The sequence below is a fragment of the Simochromis diagramma genome, unplaced genomic scaffold (assembly GCF_900408965.1).
Source record: "Simochromis diagramma unplaced genomic scaffold, fSimDia1.1 OVJJ01000123.1, whole genome shotgun sequence".
Classification (NCBI taxonomy): Eukaryota; Metazoa; Chordata; class Actinopteri; order Cichliformes; family Cichlidae; genus Simochromis; species Simochromis diagramma.
The window spans coordinates 4,981,492-4,997,528 of NW_024386778.1; the positions used below are offsets into that span (position 1 = coordinate 4,981,492).

A 16,037-nucleotide genomic window follows, 5' to 3' on the forward strand; every position below is an offset into this window, starting at 1 on the left:
GGTACGCTGGAGCCACTATCAGGGACAAACAGAGACTGCAGCGTGTTGTGTGCTCTGCTGAGAAGGTGATTGGCTGCAGACTCCCATCTCTGCAGGACCTGTACACCTCCAGGAAACTGGGGCGTGCAGCTCAGATCTCAGCTGACCCTTCTCACCCTGGACACAGTCTGTTTGACCTGCTCCCCTCAGGCAGGAGGCTCCGGTCCATTCGCACCAGAACCTCTCGCCATAAGAACAGTTTCTTCCCCTCTGCTGTTGAACACATGAACAATAACCGTATGACTGTTCCCACCACTAACACATGACCCTACGCTGTGTTCACTGCATCATTCCATGTTTGGCACTGATCACCACCTGCACTCATGTATATATCATGTATATATCTATCTATCTACTTAGCACTTTTAATTCTTATTCTCATTTTTATTTTCATGTCTATTTAAGCTTAATTTATAACAGTATTTATAACAGTATGTTTGCACTGAAGCACCGCAGCAATTTCCTAATGTTGTAAACCCGCTCAACATTTGGCAATAAAACCCTTTCTGATTCTGATTCTGAACTGCAGATTCTATTTGTGTTGCCTGTGTAACAGCTTTATCTAGTGTCAAATCAGGTTCAAGCAAGAGTCTTTCTCTTATGCTGGGGCTAGACACATGTTCAACTAGCTGATCACGGATCATTTCTTCTGTCCTGTCATCAAACTCACATTTAGAAGCAAGGTCTCGCAAGCTGGCTACATACTGGATAACAGTCTCATGTGAAGCTTGTGTTCGCTTTCTGAAAGCATGTCTTTCCACAACAACATTTACCTTGGGTGAAAAGTATTGTTCTAGGGCAGACAGCAGAGGCGAAAGTATCACCTGTATTTGGCAGTGAGTAGAAAATCCTTTGTCCCTCTGTTCCCAAGCAGTGAAGTAAAGTAGCTCTTCTTTGTGCTTTAGGCCAAGCATTCCCTGTTGCATTGATCACAAGCAAATAATTCTTGAACATACGCATCCACATGTTGAAGGGCAAAGCAGGATCTCCAGGGCACGGCAAAAACATCGGCTGTTGATGGACGTTTGCAGCCATGATGACTCCGCAAAAAACTAAGCAGAAAAAACATGCAGGGTTACTCGTCGCCAAAATGTAGTAGCGGCCGGTAATAAACCAGTCCTCATAAAGGAACAGTGCTCTTTAATGAATTCAGCACAGACTTTACATCGTAGAGGTAACAGTGACACACATCAGTTATCAGTTAGCCATCTAACTATATTCTAACTATGAACCTTTACCGAATCTGCTTTACTCTTATTTTGCGACACCACCCTCTAGTGGTGCAATATGGTACGATCATTACAGGACACAACGCATACATTAAAGCTATGGGAAAGAGTCATTGAAGTTAGGTTAAGAAGAGAGGATAGGTTGACTAATGAGGTCAGGCAGGATGTGGCATCGTGATTTGTAGTGAGAGATGAATTTAAATACCTGGGGTCAACCATCCAAAGTAACAGACAGCGCAGAAGAGATGTGAAGAAGGGAGTGCAGGCAGAGTGGAGCTGGTGGAGATGAGTGTCATGGGTGATTTGTGACAGAAGGATAGCAGCAAAAGTGACAAGATGGTAATTAGACCTGTTATGATGATGGTAGCACTAACAAAAAGACAGGAGGTGGAGCCAGAGGAGGCATAGATGTTAGGTTTTCACTGGGAGAGACCATGGTTGGTGTGACAGAGATAGGGTGAAATGGAGTCAAGATGGGGTTATTACATAGAAAAAGTAATTTATTACACATGACGTGTTACGTCTCACAAAAGTAACAAGTCATGTGTAATACATTATATACTCACTGAAGAAAATAATTGTTATGAATTGTTATAAATAATGTTACAGTACTGGTTACATGCTTTCTCATTTCTTGGCACAATGAACCGAAAGGCACTGTCTCTTGTGTTAGACTACGGTCTAACACAACACATTCCTATCCTAATCGGGACACGCATTCGATCTTTCTTTTAGTATTTATGTATGAACACAAAGGCTACAATGAAAAACAAAGATAAAAATCAGCCCAAAGTGGCTTGAAAGTGATTGCCATTGATTCTACTTTAGAAACACGAACAGGTAGAAACAGATGCGGGAAGACTGACTGTTCAACACTGCGTTGGGTTTAAGTTCACGCTATGTCTACTGGCCATTTACTCAGCTTTATTAAGGGCCTTGGCTAGCTTTGTGTTAGCATGCTAACTGTGCTATCTGTTACTTGCCATCTCTGATTCCCACACTATCTGGTCTTTAAGTGGTGACATATGAATCCTGTTTCCGGGTTCAAACTACTCTGCGTTTATTAAGGCTGTTGTGTTTTTAACATGTTTTAATGCTTTGTATCTTGTTCTATTTAATCTCAACAAGCCCCTAAAAACAGTCAGTGATCACTGCCGGCCTCTCTCAGTTTTCATTTCATCCTTTATTCATTTTAAAGCTCAGTTTCTAAAACCTTACAATGTAACTATAGCCCAGCCCATGCAGCAGTATATTAGTGACTAAAGACAAAAGGTTTGAGGTGTGATATAAACTGCAATGGAGTTTGAAAACAAAATGTGGGTGTGTGTGGTTTGGGATGTGTTTGTGCACAAAGATTTTTTTAGTAAAACAAAAGGGGGGCCTAGCAAAAAAAAGTTTGGGAACCACTGACCTCCGCTAAAATAGACTCCAGGTTGCAGAGGCACATAAGAAAGTGACGGGTAGATAATCTGAGATCCCAAGTTAAAATAGGGAAAGAAACAGCAGATATGGTCCGAAAAATACGGTAACTTAAGGTGCACCAGATTATAAGGTGCATTAAGCAAAAAAAACAGTCAGCTAAGTCAAATTTAACTCAACTCATTCTTCTTGCTTCCTCCACTTCCGTACTATCAATTCATTAATGTTGAATTCTCTCGCAACTGCTCTATTCCCATGTTGTTGCAGTATATTAATGACTAACCTCGTATTGTAGATGGATTATCTCAGTTGTTCTCCTGACTGAAGTTTGATTCGTTTACAGCATCCTGCCATGCCATTGGATTTGTCCCTAACAATCGGGAACCCTCACGTTAACTTTTATCGAGTGGAAAAAAGTTAGTGTTCATCCTCCAGCTTCACTGTGTTTATATTTTGCTAACATAGCTGTGTTGCTAGTGATTACTTAGCACATCATTATATGCCAGCTAGTCCAACTTCAGTAACCCTACAAACGTCATTACTGTTTAGTTTCCTGTCTTCATTGACGTCAGAAGTGATAGCAGAGCTGTACGTTTTAATTTTTCAGAAATCCCTCAGTCAGAACATGGTATATTATGTTTAGGTGGAAATTCAATAAATTCTGTTTTCTTGGATGCCTAGATTTTAAACTTAATTGTTACACCTGGTAGAGCAACCACACTGATGATTTTATTACAGATAAAGGAATTTAATCAGTTTGCAACTCTCAGTGATGCCGCAGTGTTCGTTTGACTTTGGGACCTGAAGCAGAGTTTGGACCCGTAAATGGCTAATGACATCAGACTTAAAGACCGGATTGTCCTTTTGTCAAATAAATATAAAAGTAATGTCTGTGTTGCGGAATGCGCCACCATTTTACTCCCCCACATACAATGAAACTGTAGCTCCACTGTGCAAGAAGAAGAAAGAATGTTGTGGGGGGGTTCACATTGGTGAACTTGTGAAACATTTTTTTACATTTTAGATTATTTGTACCCCTCAATCCCTAGATTTTTTTTTTCATTTTCCCATTGATGGGAAAAAAAAGAACTATTGTCATCACATGGTGGAAGCAATGTCATAACATGTGCATGTATGGCTGCCAACGGAACCATGTCACTAGTAATTCTTGATGATGATGACTTGTATAAGTACCAGGAATTTTGAATTTAATATACTGATATTTCAATAAGTCTATTAGATAAGTGTATTTTTAGGGAAACTAGTAGAAGGCTACTAGTATTAAGTAGTATTAAGTTGCTAAATTTGAGAAGCTTATAATGTCTTACATTAAAGTTGCTTGAATATGCTGTTTACCTCCATCTCCCCTTTTAATTAACTGTCACTGATTATTGCTGTCACTGTGTCCTGCCAAATAAAACTGGCATTAAAGGCTTTTCTTTTCCCCAGAAAAATGCAATTGCTGAGATTAATTTTGTTTTCCAGCAGACCGTGTCTGGGCTGATGCATACTATTTTCATTAGCTACAGCTAGGTTCCATGCATGTGCCCCCCTGCCCTGTTGATTGGATATCCAATTGAAATTAATTTAATCGATTGCCTGAGATTTATTAATTTATCAATCCACTGGGCATGCTTTTGAACAATTTTAACTACAACAGATAATAACTCACTTAAATGAAAAATATAAAGTCTTGGTTCACAGTGTTGAATATTAGTTAGCAGAGAGTTATGGCGTTATTTGTGCCACTATTCTGAGCGCACTAAAAAACATTGTGTTGCATTTTGAGGAGAAATTTATATTGAGCGAAGAAAAGCTAAATTTGAGTGAACAAAATTCATTGCTGCGTGCAAAAAATGTATTTCAGTGTTTGCTATTATCCATACACACACACAATAGCAGCTCCTCTCGCTCAGTTTTTGCATTTCCGCAATGTGTTGCTTGCGCGCTCAATATTTCTGCCCGTGTGCGTTCAACTCTTTCTGTACACCATTATATTTGTGCCACAAAACCAGCCGATCACAGACTTGGATGCAAAAAAATCTGATTCACTGTTTTGGTGTCCAATCAGCTCGAAATGACGAAATGCAATATCCCAGAATCCATTTCGTCCAAAACTCAAACGAGGCAGTGGCGGAGGAACGCAGAGTGGCGGAGTTTGAAAGATTACTCTTTCTGGGTCACAAAATAAACTTTTAAGATATTTTCAGGTGAGAATGGTGCTGTGTAAACTTGAAATAGCTGCTCAATTTATCAAGACATCACATATTTGCAAAAGTGCTCTAACGTTTTCAGAGATGCCTGATACCCACCAGCTGACCGGGTGGTCGAGGCACGGCTCACGGCACATCGTTTTCAAGCCCCCCGTGGTCTTTCGCTACTTGGGTTAAACATAATATATAAGTCACTTAGATCAGCGGTCCCCAACCTTTTATGCGCCACGGAACGATTTAATGTCAGATAATATGTTCACGGAACGGCCTTAACGTTTCGTGGATAAATACAACAAAATAAAAGCTCTACAAGTAAGACTTCAGTATTAAGTAAAACGTTCCAGTTATGAAGCTGAACTTTAATCTCAGCCAAACTGATTTATTCAGGAACAAATCAAACACTGAAATAAACCAAACATTAACATTTAGGGGTTATCTAAGTGACTCATATATTGTGTTTAACCCAAGTAGCAAAAGACCACGGGGGTTTGAAAACGATGTGCTGGGAGTCTGCGCCTTGACCACCCGATCAGCCAGGGCTGGACTGGGACAAAAAACCGGCCGACTACACCACCAGGTATTATAGAAAAAAAACATAAAGCCTTTGAACGAAAACAAAAACTGTTGTGACAGTGATGTACACTGTCTTGTTCGTATATATGTATCATTTGTATACAGTGTATCACCTTCATGTTTCCCTCTCACCAGATATTCAAACCGATATCATGACCAGCAGCTTTTACGGCTGTGGCTCCAGCAAACATCAGCTGATACTAGAAAGTAATATTAAATAAATTCTAACAAAAGCTTCTCAAGCTTAAACGTGCTGCTGTTATTTAGCGCAACATCCGCTGGTTTCCTCTTTCTGGCGCAAAGTGGGCAATAAACAAACAAGAGAGACAGGACTTGCGGCAGAAAAGCCGATCAGTTGATCATTGATCAGTTTCATGATTGAAGTAGCAGCAGGAGAGGGAGGGGGAGAGAACGAGAGAAGTAGAGGCAGTTGTGCACCAAAGACACAGAGTAACTCCAGCTTTGTCTTTTCTTTCATTCTAGCTGAAGTACGGGACAAATCGTGTTCCTCAATGCGGATGTATTGTAATTGGTCCAGCCCAGAGCTGATCATGACCAACTGGCCAATCCACCACTTTAATCCACCACTTTTCATTGTTTATACTGTTACAAAAACAAACAAAAAACATAAAAATGAAAAGTCACCATCGGTCACCGGGCAAATGCCTGGTATGCCCAATTGCCAGTCCAGCTATGCGGTCAGCTGGTGGGTAACAGGCAAAATGTTAGAGCACTTTTGCAAATATGTGATGTCTTGATAAATCAAGCACATATTTCAAGTTTACACAGAACTATTCTCGCCTGAAAATATCTTAAAAGTTTATTTTGTGATCCTAAAGAGTAATATTTCAAACTTCGCCACTCTGCGTTCCTCCGCCACTGTCTCCTTTGAGTTTTGGATGATATGCATTCTTGGATATTGCATTTCGTCATTTCGAGCTGATTGGATACTGTGGTGGGCGTGGTCTGCAGTGCCGTGCGGACGCACCTGCACGGCATCTGCAATCACGCCCACCTGTTAAAACACGGGGACTCAGGGGTTGGTGGGTTGTTGTCAGTGTGTGTGGCTGGCAGCGAGAGAAAGCTGCAGCCACAACAGCCACAACACCGCCGCCTGCTCCTTTGGGTCAGGTCCTTCCCCGGCTGGCCCAGTCGCGGGTCTGCTGTGTCCCCATCCTGGGTTTCGGCACCACTGTAACAAACCCACAGCAGACCTGGGTACATGTTCATGCTTCGCAGCTTCTCTTTATTAATGGTTGCTTGTTCACACACAGCTGTGGTGTACAGAAAGAGTTGAACGCGCACAGGCAGATATTTCAAGTGTACACAGCACATAACATTTTTTTAAGTGTACACAGCACATAAAAAATTTTTTTTACGTGCGCTTAAATTTTTTTACGTGCGTTCAGAATAGTGGCACAAACATAACGCCATAGAGAATGGCTTTCATTTATTTTGAGATGTTTTTGTTCCTGCATTCAAAGCACTTTCTACTACAAGTCGAATTAACCAAGTCACAGATACATTCACATTGCATGTGAGACTTCATTTATCTATACTTAAGCACTTTTATTTAACATTCGCATACACATGCAGTTTAGTAGACATTCAACAATGAACAAATTGTTAAATGTGAATATGAACGCTTTTTCTAGCAAAAAGAAAAAAAACAAAGATGAGACTAATGGTGCATGAAAAAAATGTTTCAGTGCCTTGCTGTTCTTAAAATTGGTTGGCACTTTGACTTTGGTTTCCAGTGACCTGTAGAAGCAAACATTGGAATGTATCACTTATATTAGACTTGAGATAAACATATGCTTCTGTTACATTTCATTAAATCATACAGATTTCCCTTCCTGTCCCCCTCACATTAAGAAAGTTCCTTCCTTCAATTACTGGCTAGGGCCTCGCGTGGTCTCCCTTTATCTGTATGTGTTTTCTCTCGGTGCTTCATTCTAAGACATACATGCTTACTTGGTGATTTTACATTAGCTGCTGATGAGAGGTAAATAACGTGCTTAAAACTGTGTAGAATAAAGCACTCTATGAATATATAGTTAAATATGGCTATACATTAGTAGTCTAATGTAGTCTATTGTATTTTCTGTAAGCAGTAAGACTAGAAAAGTACCTTAAAAGCCTATATAAGAATTATGTGTCTTGAAAACTTAGAACACTGCAGTTAATTACACCTCCAGTGACTTCCAATGCTGGTAATGAAAGCCTTATCTTGGAGTAAATGTTATATTGAGCTCATTTATTGCCAGCATATGATGTGTGAGGACCAATATTTCCTTCTTTAGTTCACTTTTGTTTTAATACCAAATTTAGAGTCATCATTTTAGCATCATACATGCAGCATTATAGACATGTGCAGATTCAGTCTTTACCTGAAGTCGTGAAGTCGTGAAGTCTCAGCACTACAGTGAGATTTACCCATGACAGTCTGATAATATGAACCACTGAATCACTAAGTTATTTGTCTGATTTTCCAAAATTATTTGATTCTGCTGCATTTTGGTGATTTGGTATTATAATGATAGCAGCTTTAAGTAGTGTTAGCTTTGGTAGAATTTTTGCCAATGCCAGAGACTTTTGTGGCCTTTATACTCTATACCAGGGGTCAGCAACCTTTAAGACCCAAAGAGCCATTTGGACCCGGTTTCCACGCAAAAGAAAACACTGGGTGCCGCAAATACTTTTTGACATCTAAAATGAAGATAACACTGTACACAACATTGTTTTTTTTTTCACCTTTGTGTGAACAACTAAGGTGTGTTGCTTATGAAATCCAAGAAGTGCTATAGAGAAAATCATATTTTATTTATGTAATTAACACATTTTGAACTCTTAAAGAAATATAACAAAAGGAAAGACACCCAGCTGAACTAAAATGATCCATGTAGCAAACAAAAACTGTTATGAGCCACAACCCTTATATCTCCTTTGGGCTTTTGGAGCCTTGACCTGACTTTTAAAAAATAATTGGAAAAAAAGCACTATGCTGCTAAAAAATGAAAAATAGATATTTGCAAAATTCTGCCTAAATATGTATTTTACCTGGTTGACGTGTGTGGCGGGGCGTGGTCTGCAGCGCCGCTGCAGGGGAGGCGGACGCACTTGAGCAGCACCTGCAATCACGCATTGCCACCTTAACGTCTGTGCTATCTATGCTGTTGTGTTGCTATGTGTCGGGCTGTGAGCTGAAAAGCTACAACCAGCTGTATGCGTACAGCAAGCGTGTGTGTGTTAAGGAATTTTTATTGTTTTATTTGCTTATGCTTCAAATGTTATGTTATACATATTTCACCAGACACAGTTTTCTGTAGAAACAGGAAGCTGACCCTGTGACACTGACAAGAGACCAGTACAGAAATACATATCCGCAGAAGTTGACTTGCAACACACATACTTTGTGACACACACACACACACACAGCTTTCACACAGACAGCATCAGGACCTGCGTAACAGGAAATGTGATTATATTTGCATATTGACGATGTAACCTATAAAAATAAACGAATACTGCAGTTCGGTGTGATTTGCTCTGAGCTTTTCACCCGTGCAGCACGTTAACCTACACAAGTGTCTCATTGTTGTTTATTCACCTGACTGTTTGTTAACTGTAAATCTCTGACATTTAATTGGTCCTTCGAAGCCGTTAATGGACTGGTATTAATAATAATATTATGCTCCATTTCACAGTGGTATCCTTCCTCAAGTCCCGACGCCGTGACAAACCTGCGTCGCAGTCTCTGCAGAGCGCCCTCCAGGAAGGGTTGAAAGTCCAGGGACGCTAAAATGCAGGTCCTGGCCGACCTCATACAGGCCCACGGCGCTGGGGCTTGAAAAGGACGCCCGACAGACCGGCAACAGCGAAGCCAGGTGATTATTCCACATTTGACACACCTTGCGTAAAATTATCAGTGTTTAGGGTGACACTGTTCCAAGAAAACTCGTCCTGCGTGGACTGGCAGTTTTAAGACTCGCTTGTAAGACAAAACTGGTAGTGTAATAGACACTCGTTTTGCAGTTAAAAAAGGCTGGAAGTCTAACTTTACTGGAAAGTAAATAAGTGTACGGAAAGTGTCAACTAACATAGGATAGAAATTGCGCGCATAAACTGTTTTTACTGTTTTGTTGGTGGAGTAAGTTGATTTAACAGCACATTAAGGTGGCTGAACAACTCCACTGAATTGTTTACCGTTGATAGCTCACGTACTGGCTGAATGAGAAAAAAAGTTGTGCGTCATCACGTAAAATCGACAACCGCTTTCAAGAATCGCTTGAAAGTAGAAGCCTGTTGTTGATAACTTATCTCGTTCTTCCTGCCAGTGACAGCTTCACGGGTCTGACTGTATATTTAACTCAATAAAATACATTGTAATCAAATCTTCTACAAAACGAAACCAAATGGTTTGCAGTCCCTCTGCAGTAACTATTTTAAGAGGAACCTTACAAACAGAACTAAACAATGAAACATAGCTGGCATGACACCATGCCCAGATTGTATAAAATAAATAAAAGGAAATCATTCACATGAAAACCTTTTCTATAAAAAGAGAGATGCATAAGGTAGATTAAGGCTGTCTCATTGTTCAGCCAAGGAAAGTGTGTGTAAAGGTAAATGTCTCCAGCCTGGATGACGGGTGGGACTGCAGCCCACCCAGAGCCCTTAATGGATACAAAATAAAATATAAAAATAATAATAATAATAAATTACTTGGTTCAACATGCAACAGAGAGAATGAATGTGACTGAAGGTTGGATCTGAGATGAGGCAAACAGAAGACCAGTCTAAAAAGTAGGCACATACCTGTTCAGAGAAAAAGCAAATTTGTACAGATTGGATGAATTCTAAATTATCTGTTTGCTGAGTAAGATGATCCCAACTATTAAATTGGCTCAGTAGTAGTATAGTGATTTACACTGATAAAATGTTGTAATATACTGTTGTTATTATATAGTAAGAAAAAGATGATAATATTAATAAAAATATAATATTAATGACAAGAAGTATCCTAGTCACTATGATGTGAGATGGACAATTGTTATGACGTAGTCTGCATCAAGTTTAAGGTTTGCTCGAACTCAGTATAATGAAATATGCGATGAAGAAAATAAAGAAAATATCCAAACTAATTAAGTGCATAGAGGCACTACTTAACCTGCTTGACAACCTGTCATTTATCCTAGATAAATATTACTGAGATGTAGAGCACATTTATAATGACAACTAATAAGCTAAACCCTGTAGATGACAGCTAAAGCTACAAGATTGAGAAGCTGAATTAAATATGTGGACACTACTAAGCTAATGAGCGAGTTAAACATTTTTATTTATTTGTTTTTAGAGCAGAAGCTGCATAGAGGACAGCACAGGGAGCTGTCTATCAATGAATAGAAAACACACATACACAAATTGTTACATGTGAAATTATTATTGGAAAGAATCAGAAGTGAGATGGTTTTGAATTAAGAAATCAGTGAAAAGATGCATGAATTACACCTGATTATAACATGCAGAGGCAATGAAGAAAGCAGCTTACACTCACTGAACATTAACATGCATAGGAAAAGTAATGAAGACCTGCTTACACTTATACACTTAGCTCTGAAAGATAAAATAGAATGGACCCCAGAAGCAGAAAAAGCATTTAATGTTCTGAAACTTGCATTGCAGACGCGCACTGCTGTCTAAAGAAGCTAGAAGAGGAAACGAAACAGAGAAGTGATATTTACAGCTTACCACAGTACCACAGTCTACATTCGCAGACGTTTTGTAGATGGCTCTGCATCTAAAAACAGTTATAGAAGTAAAGCCCTAACTTCCTCTTTTTCGGCACAGAGTGCAGAACTAACGGCTATCATACGTGCATGCTGCGCAAAGGTCAAGATATATATATATTCACACTGACAGTCAATATGCGTTGCACACCACAAAAGGTAATTCAGAAATTACTAAAGGCAATAACTTCGCAGACCAAGCCGCGAAGAAGGCCGCACAGCAACCAATACAAACTTTAATGTCTGAATCTTCACAGCTGATACCACTTGATGTGCTTGAAGACGAACAGAAAGCCGCACCTATTGCAGAGCGAAAGAAATGGCTAAAGTGTGGAGCAGAGCTACACAATGACTTACTGACCTGTAATGGCAAACCTGTACTGCCAACGTTGCTACACAAGACAGCAGCATTAGCGACACACGGATTAACACGTGTGTCGGAAAGGGGGGAATGTCAGATATCCTCCCTAAGCACTTCACGGGAGACCTTTTTTCCACTGCCTCTCACTAGTGAGCCTATTAATAAGTCTATAAGAGAAACCACCCTAGCAGAGTGGATAACTAAATTATTTGAGAATAAAGAGATTCTCTCCAGTGTTTTGCAGGTTGCAACCAGGTGATTGGATCCACCGAAGCCACTGCAAAAAAGTGAGTGACAACACAAGCATAGACGCCGGTTCCCCCGACTCCTAGGTGTTCCCTGGTGGAGGAAAGGGCTGTTTGGGTATATCCCGCCCTTTTGTCTTCTCGCCAGTGGTCTACTCACCTGGAGCCCGGGTGTGCCTGGTCATCATGAAGAACCTTGTCCTCATAGTGGCTGGCATTGCGCTCCTAGTGAGCCTACTGATATTCACCTGGACAGACGAGGACCCACAGCACCACCTGCAGAAGAAATGGTCATATGACAACTTACACCTAAAGGATATGGATAAAGAGCACAACCACCCCTGGCTGAACAATGCCTGGTACCGGTACGTCTACAACCGAGTACATACAGAAGACAACCACACTGGCTGCTACGTCTGTTCACACCTCCCAACAACAGCAATGCAAGCCACCCTGTATGGAAAATCACCCAGCCTTTCCGAAGCCCTATGTATATTCTACAAAGCCACCAGCGGAACATGTTCCCCCGAAGACATCTTCTTCTTCAAGGTTGAGTTAAAAAGACAAGTCACAAAAATCGACCTGCGATGGTGTAATGGAACACTGATCATCTATAAACCTAATGAGGTAGTGTTTTGTACACCAGAGGTCTCAGACTGGAACTACAGCTGTGATGACCGATACTGGGTACACCTGAATGCAACCAATGACAAGGGAAAATCTTTCAATGTCAGGAGGGAACCAGGAATACAACATCCAATGTGTTTCACCTTCGCATACGGCAAAAGAAAGCTGGGGATGAACAATAACTGCTCCCAGACTTTCCGCATGCCGCAGGACAGAAAGGCACAGACAAGCTTCCTGAATGGCACATATTGGGTGCAGGGTACAGCTTGGGCATGTGGCTCAAAGACATACTTCACCATCCCACCCAACAGCACCGGACTCTGCGCCCCAATTTTAGTGTCAGACCACACATTCAGAATATTCCATCAGGACCAACCAAGGCGCAAGAGGGGCACTGATGACGAGCAACCTCATGATCCAATCTGGGGCAGTGATGTGCCAGCGGAGTTCAAGTTGTGGACCACCGGACAGAAAGTCCTGCACTCACTTTTCCCATGGATCGGGAATGGAAAAAACATGCTAAGAATCGAGACTCTTGACTACCGATTTGGACTTTTCCTGAACAGCTCAACATGGATAAAACAAGGCTCAGAATGAGGAAATCGACGCGATCAGAATAGTGGTCATGCAACACAGAGTCGCCCTGGACATGATTCTCGCTGAGAGAGGGGGCCTCTGTGTCTTATTCAACACCACTTGCTGCACCTATATTCCAGATAACGTGCATTCTTTGACCATGACCACCGCCCTGGAGAAGTTACGACAACTGAGTAATGCACAGCAACAAGACTATGTCATGAACACAGAAGATTGGCTGACCTGGCTGCTGAGCGGCAGCTGGAGGACCCTCATGATCAAAGGACTTGTCTTGATAGGAGTTCTTCTTTTATTGCTTTGCATGTTCTCTACATGCATTATACCCTGTATCAGATCGATGATTGACAAAATGGTACAGGCCACAGTAATCACCTATGTTGGACTGCCACAAGAAGATGAACCGGACGAAGAAGATTTAGTATAGGAATACACACACTCACACATACTGAATGATGCTACAATTGAAAGTGTTGAAAGCAAGTGATTGTTGGCTGATAATAAAGTATGATTAAGTGGTGAAATATTTTAACAACAGGAGGGAATGTTAAGGAATTTTTATTGTTTTATTTGATTATGCTTCAAATGTTATGTTATACATATTTCACCAGACACAGCTTTCTGTAGAAACAGGAAGCTGACCCTGTGACACTGACAAGAGACCAGTACAGAAATACATATCCACAGAAGTTGACTTGCAACACACATACTTTGTGACACACACACACACACACAGCTTTCACACAGACAGCATCAGGACCTGCGTAACAGGAAATGTGATTATATTTGCATATTGACGATGTAACCTATAAAAATAAACGAATACTGCAGTTCGGTGTGATTTGCTCTGAGCTTTTCACCCGTGCAGCACGTTAACCTACACAACTACACATTGTTGTTTATTCACCTGACTGTTTGTTAACTGTAAATCTCTGACAGTGTGAAAAGTGGTCAATAAAGAGATGCTGAAAAGCATGTTTATGGAAACATCGTCGGATCTGCCGTGATATGTTTACAATGGGACTTCTGCTCCTGAACCTCTGCGCACAGTGTCTGCATATCGCAGCTGTACGAAGTCACTTTCATCTTTACGCAGGTCTGTAAGCTGTCATCTGTGAGGCACAAGCGGTTTTTGTTTTTAACATAGTTCATGGTGGAGAAAAGCTGCTGACATAATGTGGATCCAAAGATCCATAACTGGCCTACCTGGGGTTGAAAGTCTCGATAAATGCACGGCGTTTCGGCGGGTATACCGGCTTCCGCGAGTATGACTCTTATTTTAAGAGATGAAAAAATAATAGAATATAATTTTATTTTTGTATTTCAATATTACAATAATCTTCCAATGTAGAACCACAAGTTAAAAAAGAACTAACATAAATAAAATACACTTCAGCTAAATACTTCTAATTTATTTTCCCAAACCACGCGGAGCCGCAGTATAAGGACTAAAGAGCCGCATGCGGCTCCGGAGCCGCATGTTGCCGACCCCTGCTCTATACTATATAGAGACCCGTACGCTTGCTTAAATCAGTATGCTTGAGTAAAACAGGTATTTCATTCTTATATTGCACATGCACAGAACACTTATGGAACATCACTTTACTCCTGCCTCGCTTTTTTGTATAACTGGTGACTGTCTGCTATGGTAATTTATCACCTGGTAAATTCTAATGGGCTGGCATTTATATAGTAATTTTTAAGTGTTTTTACATTATCCACCGTGTTCACACAATGCTTAATTCTATGCACTTAATTTTTCACATGCACCCATAATAATGGATGAATCAAGAAATTTAGCATTCAGTACTTTGCTCCAGGACACTATGATATAGACAAGGAGACAAGGATCAAACCTCTGACCTTATTAGCATAAACTGTGGTGCATTAGGCTTTTTCCAGACTTAAAAGCAAACATTAGATTGTAGCAAGAATAAGGCAATACTTCATCCTATACTTGCTAGCACACATAAATGAACACATACAGTACAGAGCTGTGACATTTGCTCAAATCATTCAAATACATTACTTGTTATATGCTACAATACTACAATAAACTGTAAAATTGGCAGCACTTTTGCAGTAAACTTGTTTTGAAGCACTTACTGTTTTGAGAAGTGGAAAAAGCAGCAAACTAAAGAATCATTGTAAGCAGACACAAACTCATTCTGGCATGTTGGATTTTCTCTTGCATATAAATGTTGAAACTGCTATGCATCAAATTCTGTGACGTGCATCTGACCAAACTGAACAGCACATACCTTCCCAGTGAACAATGCAATACACTGTTCGTTGGTGATGTATGGTGTTATTTGTTTTCCATTTTTGTTGTTGTTGGGTTTTTTTGCCTTTATCTTTAACAGGAAAACTGCAAGAACGCCACTCAGGAGCTGCCCTGAATGGACTGGAACTCAGGCCTCTGCAGTAGTGTTTCAGCATATAGAGAACTGTACCAGCGCCCATGTATGAAATTACTTAACATCCAGCATAAAACATCATTCAAGCTGGAGAGCAGCTTGTTATGGGACACAAAAACAAATAAAACACGTAATGTATCTTTTCATTGAAGCTACATAATTCACTCACTCATACTAAAAATTAGTCACAAAGACTCAGGCAACGTCTAAAATTGTGTTTGTCTTTTTAAGATAGATGTTGGACTTGATCACATTGTGCTCATCAGAATCTATGGAGGGATACAATTAGATTTTTAGTGCTAAAAAAAGAATAGCAGGAATACTTAGAAAATACATCAGATCTTATTGTGGTATGAGTGAAAGGATGCCACATTATTTGATGGATTTTATGATCATTATTATTATTTGACATGGCTTTTGCTTTGCTCCTGCTAAATTACTTCAATAAAATATCCTGCATTCAAAAATTCAAAAATCCTTTTGTAAAACAGTAAAGGTAAAAACCTGTGTTTCATTACAACATCACACAAA

General features: G+C 40.2%; 1 protein-coding gene and 1 long non-coding RNA gene across 2 annotated transcripts in view; both read right to left on the minus strand.

The window, feature by feature from the left end:
• The window catches only part of ntm (neurotrimin), a 471,010-nt gene that overhangs the window by 272,296 nt on the left and 182,677 nt on the right, over positions 1-16,037 (minus strand). The gene's annotated exons all lie outside the window — the stretch shown is intronic.
• LOC120722565 lies at positions 5,777-15,803 on the minus strand. The gene is made up of 3 exons (XR_005693520.1): positions 15,790-15,803; positions 6,677-6,687; positions 5,777-6,423 (listed from the first exon to the last, which is right to left on the minus strand). It is a non-coding gene; the product is annotated as an uncharacterized LOC120722565 (long non-coding RNA).